Here is a 10,005-nt window from a genome sequence, read left to right as displayed (position 1 = left end):
ATTTTTATCAATCAGTGATAAAAGATTTTATCATTGGTTTAGTATCTGTACATATGATTCTTCTGTTCACATATTCTGTTTCTTCATGTGTATTCCTAGGAATTTATTCATTTCTTTTAAATTTTGCAGTTTGACTTGTAAGTTTTCATAGCAGTCTCTTGTAAGCCTTTCTATTTCCCTGGTAATATCTGCACTGCTGATTCTGAGTTCTCTCTCTGTTTACTTTGTATATCTAAATGTTTATTTTGTCCTTTCAAAAGAATAACTTTATTTACTAAAATATTCAGGATTTTCTAGTTCTTTGTTTCTGCTCTGGTTTTATTATTTTCTCTTTCAAAGTATATATTTGCTTTGTTTGTTTTCTGGCTCCTTGATTATAACTTTGGCTTGCTGACTTGAGATTTTTCTTCTTTCCTAATGACTTCGAAGTTATTATTCAAAACTTGCTTTTTAGAAATATTTTTCTTCATCCTTTAATTTTTTTCATGTCATGTTCACATTTTAAAGTTGTCTCAAGATATATTTTCAACATCTTTCTTTTAATTTCTCCTTTTACTTATTTCAAAGACCAAGAGCCAGGGAGAATTTTAGAGATATGGTCAACAATGTTAATCCTATAAAAAAATTAAAATTTAACAAAATTTGAGATGATATTAGTAGAACTAGTTTTTCAGTCTAATCTGCCAGCCTGTCCTTTTATTGGTGAGTTGAGATCACTTACATTTAAAATTATTATTGGGACATATTTAGTAATTCTTATAACTTCATTGTTGTTTTTCTGGCTAGTTGGATTATTATTTATTTCCTCTATTGGTATCAGGGATTGCTTGTTTTGAGTATGATAAAATCCTTCCTAGCTCTCTTTTCTTTACCTATCCACTTATGAACTTCATTGTTTCCTGTGTTCACATGATGGAAACTGTTTTTCTTTCCCCTCTATGTGCAGAATTCCTTTGAGAATTTTCCACAGTCTTGACTTAGTGGTCATGAACTATCTTAGTTTGTGCCTGTCTGGAAATGTCATTATTTCTCTGCCAGTTTACAGTTTTACTAGATAAGTCAATGTTGGTAGACAGTTATTTGTTCCTAAGGCTTGAAATATATTGTTCCACTCTTTTCCAGGCTTTTAAAATTGCTGATGAGAGATCTGATATTATTTTAATGTCTTTTCTTTCATATATGTGTTGTCATCTTTTTCTAATAGATTTTTCTTTTGCTCTAAATTTTACATATTTTATATCTTGACTACCATTTGTCATGAGAGGTTCTTTGCTGGTCATGACTATTTGGAGTTTCTAAATGCCTTTAATATCTGTCCATTTGTTTCTCTGTATTTGAGGGATTTTCTATTATCACTTCATTGAACAGATCCTACACTGAACTTCTTTATTTATTTTTCTCAATTCACCTCCTATACCATGGAATCTCAGCCTTGGTCTGGTTTTATTCTAGTGGTTAGATGTGTGGTCATGGGCCTTTTTTCTTTTTTTATTCATGTTTGGATGTAGTATTTGTTGACTTTGTCCTCTATTGTGGGTATATTTTTCTTCATTTGGTTGTTCTGTTGGTGGTACTTTCTACTGTGTTTGCTATTTTATTCATGAAATTTTCATTCCCAAAATTCTTTTTCAAAATTTTTTATGTCCTACTGCTTTTTTATTCTATGTTGCTAATTTTTTTATCAATATTCCTTATTGTCTGATCCATTTGCTGATTGTTTTTTCTAATGTTGCTGACTTTCATCACTAGGTCCTAAAGTGAATTTGTGTAACTAATTTTTATAGTCTTTTAGGTCATCTATAATTTTTACAAGTAAACTTTTAAAATCTTCAGAATTTTACCAATTTTAACATCTTTTTATTCTATAGTTGAGGTCATGTGATCTTTGGGAGAACTCATGTTGCCTTGGTTTTCCACATTGCTTGTTTTACTGTGTTGCAATGTGTACATCTATTGGTTGAGATAAGTCCATTTCATTTATGGATCTTCTTGGTCATCCTAATGTTGAGAATTCAATCACCAAAACCACTCAGAAGAGAAAAAAAAGGAACTGTTCTTATAGCTTTTGGATGAGGCATCTGCTCCCTTCCTACTACAGGGCTGTGTCCACTTGGTTTACTTCTTTCTCTCTACACATTTCAGACCCCTTTGTGGATTTCTTTTTTTAAAAAATATGTGTGTGTGTATCAGTGTGCTTGTGTGTATGTATGTTCTTGTGTATGTGTATGCACATGTGTGTGTGAGTATGTGTAGAAGCCCGAGGACAACCTCAGCTGACATTCTCAGGGGCATTATCCAACTCCTCTGAAGCAGCTCTCTCATTGGATTTTAGCTCAATAATCAGACTAAACCTGCTGAGCAGCAAATCCCAGGGATCCTCCCGTGTCCCACTCCAGTACTGAGGTTACATGTGTGTAGACACCTCACAGGCTTGTTACATGGGTTCAGGGATCAAACTTGGGGTTTCAGGCTTGTGGGCCTTTGCCAGCTGTCCTCTCACTGCAGACCCATTTGTGAATTTCTAGAGTTTTTAAATTTCCTTTCTCTTAGGGATATGGCCCACTTTCTCTCTTATTCTTGCTATTTGCTTACACCAGGTCACACAGGACCCGCTTCTGCTCTCCCAGCCTTCCCTGAAGAAGTGGCAGTAGGCCATTCACAATGTCAGAGGTAAGCTTGACTTTTTTCAGTTCAATGATAGAAGTTAAGCATGAATTCCACATGTAATTAAAAGATGAGAAAGCTAAAAACAAAAACAGTAAAAGAATGTCAAAACAAAGGGTCTGATGAAGTGAGCTGAAAAGTCCAACATGTTTATTGAGATCGAAAACTCTAGCAGTGCTTGAATGGTGAAAGGGAAAGGATAGTTGTAACAGTGGAAATTTAAGATGACGCAAATCCATAAAAGGTTGACCAAATGAGATATACGGGATACGTTGGACAAATGCTCAGGGAAGCAGGAAGTCGCATAAGATAGTCTGTGTCTCTATTTTCAAAGCCTAAGTGCTAAAGTTATCCTTTAGCTGGCTATTTTATCTTTGGCAACATTCTTTAAAAGGGTTATTTTATTGCTTTATCAATTTCTAGTAGGACAGTTCCAATGGCATCCATATTAGGACTTTTAGTCCCTACGTTTATCAATTTATCAATAAATGCAATGTTTAGGGCTATAGCTATTTCCATGGTAAACACTTTTAAAAGGGAAAAAAAACTCAACCGTGGTAAGATATCTATATCAACTTACAACCATCATAACTCTCTCTTCTTTTGGGGGAGTAAGTTTTTAATTTGACAATGTGATTGTCATGGTGATGCCTAATCAAGCCATATTGTCTATGTGATGTAAAGTTAAAATTTGCTGTCCAAAATTGGAGATATGGCTTACATTTCCTATAGTTAGTTGCTATTTCAGAAGGTGGGACAGGGATAGGTGGACCGCTGAGCTGTATATTCTTGAGATACAATAAAAAACTTAATGTGATCTAAAAGTTTTTTCTACAATTCATGTGCTAGACATTTAGTCTCCAGTGTGTTGGAAGCTGAAGATTTGGGAGAGCATGGAGACCCTAAGTCCCCACCAATGCTAATGAATTGAGGCTACAATAAACAGGACTTGGTAGGCGGTAGAGTTGCTCTCTCCTGCCACACTCTCATCGTCTGCTGGATTAGGGTGAAGAAAGGCCCAATAAGACATTGCCTCTTTACTTTTATACTTCCCAAACCCCAGACTGTGAGAAATAAAATTCTATTTTCTACAAATTATCTATGGTCTGTGCCATTGTACTACAAAAGTGCCAAAAGACTTTGACAATAGTATAGAAAATAAATTCTGATGAGTATAAACGTTCTTCATTCCTATGAAAAGAGGAAGTTCTCATGTGCAGTAAATGGGAGTGGAAAAAACTTCATAACCTGAAAACTCATGAATCAGACGTTTTCATCACCGTAGTAAACAAAATAAAAAGTACTAAAGATTATCAATTTTCCATCCAAAAGGCAAGAACTCTCATAAGAACTGGCAAGGGAAGTAAACCACTTTGTTCCTGTCCATTCAACCAACTAAACACTAACAACAAAAATCTACTAATTGGGTTTGGCAGTGTGGTCTATGGGTAAAGGAATTTACCACGTAAGCCTAGTAACCTGAGTTCAATTCCTGACTCCACAAAGTTGTCCCCTGGCCTTTACATGTGTGCCATGGCATGTGCGCTACCTTCACTTTCCATATTAAAAGAGAAGTTAGTCTCTGGGCTTTCCTTAGGCCCTTCAAGTAATTATGGAGATCAGACACCCTGAAAGACTCCATCCTAAAGATTGTCAGGGACTGGCATACTATAAAATCTTCCAGTGCTGCAATGGAAAAGCACATAAGTGAAGGGTGAAAGTAAATTAGTGCATCTACAAATGTTTCAGAAAACTCTGCTAGAAGACCGATTCCAAGTCCTCAGCATATTCCAGCATTGAGTAAAAACAAGCCATGTGAAACTAGCCTAAAGATAAATCCCTACAGCATTTGGGTTGGATAACATGATTCTGTGTGAATAAAATAAAGACAACCCAAAGAATAGTCAGGAAGACAATGCTTTAGCTGATGAGACAGCATGGCTCCTAACAATTAATGCCTTTCTAGGCACCACGGGAGAGCAGTGCTTTGATGAGGAGCAAATGTTCTCCCTTGATCTTTACAAATGAAGCCTACTCTGGAGTGTTTTGTTTCAGCTTCAGTAGAAGAGCTGGGCTGTGAGCAGGAACAGGTGATTCTAATAACGTTTTCATACAATTGTAGTCTACACATCTTAGACATACTTTCAGACACTGATTGTGGTTCCCATAGGCATCTTATGATATAAATACTATGTCAGAGAACACTTGAGAGTTCCTGAGCTAACTTGACTCACACCTTAGACATACACGTGGATACTGATTTTGATCCATATAATCATCATAGGATGTAAACACTATGAGAGGGGGAGAGAGAGAGAGAGAGAGAGAGAGAGAGAGAGAGAGAGAGAGAGAGAGAGAGAGAGAGATTTACTCAGCTAACCTGAAATCCCATATTCACACACAACGATATGTATGTGGACATTTGTAACAGGCTTAGTCATCATCCCTCAACTGGAAGCAGCCAAGAGAACTTTACTAGAATATGCATGTTGGCACTTTTCCTATATTGCAAAACTATTGCTATGCTCTTACGTTTGTGTTTTCCCAAAAATTTTCATCCTAACACGATGCTGTGAGAAAGTTGAAGCCTTTTGGGAAGTATTCTGGTTAGTTTTAGCTGTCAACTGACACAACCTGAGAAGGGAGTCTCAACTGGAGGTTGCTTAGATCCGATTAGACTACATGCATGTCTATGGAGGACTGTCTTGATTGTTAACTCACCTAGCCCACTATTCCTAGCCTCACTCCACAGGCATGGTGTCTAAGACTGTGTAAGACTAAAGAATGGAAAAGGCTGTCTGTACTTAAATACACTAGAGTCATGTGTCTAGCTGCTTGAATGACTGCCCCCAAATAAAGGACTGTAACAAAATAAGCCTTTCCCCCCCCTAAACTGCTTTTGGTCAGGGTGTTTCATTGTAACAACAGAAATGAAACTAGAACACATTTCTCTATTAGAAAAGTGAGAAATTGTGAATAGAATCAATGATGTTACAAAAAGGCCCAAAATTTCAGCCACAAAGAATTACAGGCAACCAAGGAATACTGAGAAGAGGAGAAACAGTCTTCTCTAGGAAAGAGCCTTCCAATTAGTTATCCAATACCAAGTGGTCAGTCCTAAAACCATATACATGCAAGTAACATATGGACTAAGCAGGTTGTATTTCTATATTAAGAAAATGTGTATAGGTACATATGTACATATGTATGTATATATGTATTTATTTATACAAATCAACAACTAAAGAAAAATAGGCCATGAATTTAGGGGAAAGAGCAAGGTTTGAATACAAGTATGGGGCTGGAGGAAGGAAAGGGAAAGATGAAGGTTATATGGTTATATTTTAATTTCAAAATGATATTTTTTAAAGAAGAGGCCCCAAAGAGAGCCTTGCCACTTTTACCACACAAGGTGTCCAACAAAAATGACCATCTACGAAGTACATCTTCACAGGACACTGAATCAAATAGTGTCTTGATCTAAACCCGTTCACTCCTAGAACTGTGAGAAATTTATTATCATTCATTGAAAAGCATACTACAATATTCTTTTTCTAGAGATCAATGCCAGTACTGAGAGGCATTAACTGAGCATGGTTAATACAGATCGTTGACTTCTGGGCCTCTCTTCTGTGGTTTCTACTGTATAACAGATATGATGCTCTACAATGGTAGAGAGAAAAGGCTGAGTCACTATTACCACCCATCACACATGGAAAGGCTATTGATGAGAAAGGGTTACTCAAAAAAGATAAATAACCAGTGATGAGAGAACTGGATTTATCAAAAGCCGAATGAGCATCACTGAAGTATGTAGAGTAGAAGGAGGCTTGTCTTATGGTTTCTATTGCTGTGAAGATACACTCCTACCACAGCAATTCTTATAAAGGAAAAACATCTAGTTAGGGTCACTGACTTTCAGTTAAGAGGCTTAGTCCATTATCATCATGATGCTACATGGCAGCATACAGGCAGACATGGTGCTGGAGAAGTAGCTGGAGAGTCTTACGTATGGCAGGCAACAGGAAGTGGTCTTTCTCACTGGCCATGGCTTGAGCATATATGAGACCTCAAAGTCCAACTCCAGAGTGACACACTTCCTCCACAAAGACCACACCTACTCCAATAAGGCCACACCTGCTCTTAGTACCACTCCCTTTGGTGACCATTTTCTTTCAAACCACCACAAGGCTATAAAGCACAAATCAATAGGAATAAAAGAGGAAATCGCATGTCCTAATAGAGCTTTGATTTTCCTAGAAGCTCAAAAGAATAAGAATTTGTGCAAAGGTTTTTCCTTTCTTCTCATCTTTTAGATACACTTCACTATTTTCCTTACGAAAACAGAAGTGGAAAAATGAGAGAGAAGACATGCTAACAATGACCCTGGAAAAAGAAATACCAATAGTCTCATTTGCCTAAAGTTTTGGGATTGCAGGAGCAAACCTTTCCTGGCACATACCAACTGTTGTTGCTCCATTAAGAAAAGATGAAAGAAAGGATGAAAGCCAGTGTTTCCCCAGGATATCTGCATATGGTAGTACCATCTCTCCCACACACTTTAAGCTCATTCTGATCCTTCAAAATACCATGCTAGCATTTGGCTTCTCTCTGCAATCCCAACAGCAGAGAATGTCAAGAAAAAGATCTGAACTAGAAGTTGGAAATGCTACTTCTAATCCTTCTTTGGCTACGTACTACCTGTTTAAACTAACATAAAGTTAAGTTCCTGCATCTAGAATAAATACCATTAATACATATAAGTAAAATAAAGAGGATTGGAGAAAAAGATCTGAATGCTTTAGCTGGCTTCAAGTTTAGAATGACCTAATGGAACTAATATTACTACACCCATACTAATGCAGGTAGTACTAAGGTTCTCCTTAGGCAGTGGAGGTCCTGGAGCCCTGCACCTTACATAGAACTTACAAGCACACATTGTGCAACATTAGTTCAATGTGTGTGTTTTTTATCTCAGATAAGACTGATCTGTAAACAATTTCCTATCTGTTCAAAGACATCGTGTCTTAGGGACTTCATTAATTCCTTTTACTTTAAGTTCTTCCATGTGTTGCCTGTAGATTTGGAAAGCAATATGGTTATCACAAAAGTAACTTCAGAAAAGAATCACTAGTCACAATGACTGTGTTATGTAGAAGGCAGACTTTATAAGAAAGTTAGAAGGAATGCTGTCAAGTACAACTGGGGGAGGGACCGAGGGGATCAAGTGGCATGGGCCACACCTTGAGGCAACGTCTGTCGGGGTCCAGCCTCAATGAAATTAGCACGTTTCAGGGTAGGAGCGTGAGAATAAAAATTATTAAACGAAAAGAAGAGAGATATGAGAGAAAGAAGGCAGAAACACAGAATAGCATCAGGAGGGAAATTCAGTGACTACTGAGCCAGCTGCGTTTATTTCCACATTTTTATATACTTCACTCCAAAAGGAGAGGGGGAAGCAACAGGCTTCATTGACATGATATAAGGAACAGACTTGAATTCTCCAACCTTTGGTTCAGGTGAAGCACATTCACCTCTATATTCAAAATACTAATTAATCACACCCTAGGTCAGAATCTCTTGTGTGTAGCTACGCCTGTTGTCAACAACTTTGAAAGAGCAAAAAGAAGCTCAAACTCTCTGACCTTTAGTCAAGGTGGAACAGGACTCACATCTGTGGGCCCCCACATATTCCTCCCTCTTTGTTTTATTTAACAAAGTCTGTGCTTCTGCTACAGGACAGATGACTTGCCTTTGGGGGGGCCTTTTCCCATTTTTCCAAACTTACCCATCATCAGTACATATATTCTGTCATGTACATTCTGTTTTAGATTGCCTGGGGGCGGGATCTTACCCATCATTGACTATCAGTCTCTGTAAAGAAAGGGTTAAGAGAGAAGGCATCTCTAGGCACTGTGCACCACTGAGCCAACTTTCTGTTAAGAGAATTCACCAACCAGATAATTACATGCAAACAATGTTTTGTGATACATACACTCCTATGGCTACAGTATTTCATAATAAAGGAGTGGAGGATGACTAGAGGTGGGATTGCCTTTTTAAATTGGTCTAGGATGTCTTTAACAGTTTTTAGCTACATCAAAATCCAAATGTGTCCTTTTAAACATGTCAAAATTCTCTCAGACAAGTTCTAATCTTTTTCTAATTGGTAACATCTCCATAGTGAACTAAAGCAGTTACAAACATTAACAGGTCAATACTATAATTCTAGTGTAGAAATTAACAATAAACACACAATTTATCAAATCACAATTCTCTTAAATCTTGTCTAATCAAAAGACAAGAAGAGGTTTCTGTGATGGGTGAGCTATGACTCTTTTTTCTCTCCTAGAGTTCAATTGTTTTGCTGCTCTGAACTTTCAAAAATAAGTTCAAACTGTCCCAGTCTTTGAGTAACAGCAAAAACTTTTATGCCGTATCTCCTCATCTCTGAAAAGGGGATTCAGTCATTCTTTGCCTCCATAATAGTGTTTCATTCCTTTAACAAGGCTCTTTCCCCCAGAGGGAAAATTTTCTGAGGTGTCAGTTCTCAGGTCCTTTATTTCAACAGCAGATTTGAACAGCATACTGTGTTCCAAGATATAGTACAGATAAACTGCCTAACATTCAGTCAGCGATCACGGGTCAGCTCCAAAGTAAACAAAACACACCGGGGTCTAGAAATTGGTGCACTAGGGTCCACCAAGAAACTGGGGATCACCCCAATCTTCCTTCCTTTCTTAGACTGCAGCAAGATGGCATAAGAAAGTCAGGAACATGGATTCAGAAACCTCACTCTGACTGTTCTGTGGGAACACCAGCAGCTGTGACATCATCGGGGCTGGCACACCTCGGTTTTATAGGCAGTATTCCTGCGGGGGAAAAAAAAGCACAAACATACTCTTAACCCCATACTCACACAGGGTGGGGTCCTTTCCAATATAGACTGAGGGTATAACTCATTCATATTTTTTAAAGTTATGTTTTAATCTCACCTAGGGGCTCAAGATCCCCTGGAAAATACAAGCTGCAGTCTCACTAGCTTACAGGTTTTCACAGACACCTGGTGGGAGGTGCACTTGCATTTCAATAGATACTTGACTGTGGGCTATTTCACCACAGTTTGGCTATCTGGTTCCCAACTGAAGCAGGGAACAGGGCAGGGTACCACTGCACTCACTCCCCACTGCTTGGCTGTCCCAGGAACCTGAACCTGGGACTATCACCCCAATCATCCTTCCTTAAATTACATTAGTCAGTATTTTGTCCAAACAACAGGAAAGGTAGTTAATACAAAGGATTATGCGTAAAAATGCAGAATAGCTAGTATATGGTAATCTT

The sequence above is a fragment of the Microtus pennsylvanicus genome, chromosome 10, assembly GCF_037038515.1.
Source record: "Microtus pennsylvanicus isolate mMicPen1 chromosome 10, mMicPen1.hap1, whole genome shotgun sequence".
Classification (NCBI taxonomy): domain Eukaryota; kingdom Metazoa; phylum Chordata; class Mammalia; order Rodentia; family Cricetidae; genus Microtus; species Microtus pennsylvanicus.
The sequence above is the reverse complement of the archived record's forward strand: the minus strand, read 5'-3'. Positions refer to the sequence as shown.